The sequence below is a fragment of the Alligator sinensis genome, unplaced genomic scaffold (assembly GCF_000455745.1).
Source record: "Alligator sinensis unplaced genomic scaffold, ASM45574v1 scaffold907_1, whole genome shotgun sequence".
NCBI classification, from domain to species: domain Eukaryota; kingdom Metazoa; phylum Chordata; order Crocodylia; family Alligatoridae; genus Alligator; species Alligator sinensis.
This window is the reverse complement of record NW_005841925.1, coordinates 1,471,498-1,471,852: the sequence shown is the minus strand read 5'-3', so window position 1 is coordinate 1,471,852 and position 355 is coordinate 1,471,498. Positions and strand designations below refer to the sequence as shown.

At 37.5% G+C, this 355-nt stretch overlaps 1 protein-coding gene across 5 annotated transcripts in view; it reads left to right on the top strand.

The window, feature by feature from the left end:
- The window catches only part of LRP5 (LDL receptor related protein 5), a 250,039-nt gene that overhangs the window by 215,967 nt on the left and 33,717 nt on the right, over positions 1-355 (top strand). The gene's annotated exons all lie outside the window — the stretch shown is intronic.

The following is a 355-nucleotide window of genomic DNA, read 5'->3' as shown; positions in this document are numbered from 1 at the left end:
AAGAGGGATTCGAGTCATATTGAGATAGACTGACTAGGACCTGATTCATGTTTATAAAGGCAAATTCTTTCTTTCTGCTTTTGCAATTAAAATGGTGAAATGCATTTCCAGGTTGATTCCAAAAACACTCTTCCTCACTAGTCCCAAGCTTTCCAGGCAATCTTTCAGGCATGTTTAAATTAATCTACCTTTCAGTATAAAACCAGAAATGATGTGGAGGAATATTAAATATTCTGAGAGCTGAAGTCCATAGTGACTCCTTTGCCGGACTTCTCAGAGAGGCGCCATTCTTAGAGTAGTCTCTTGTGTTCTGTGACCTTCATTCTCATTAATTTAAGTGGGATTTTTTCATTTG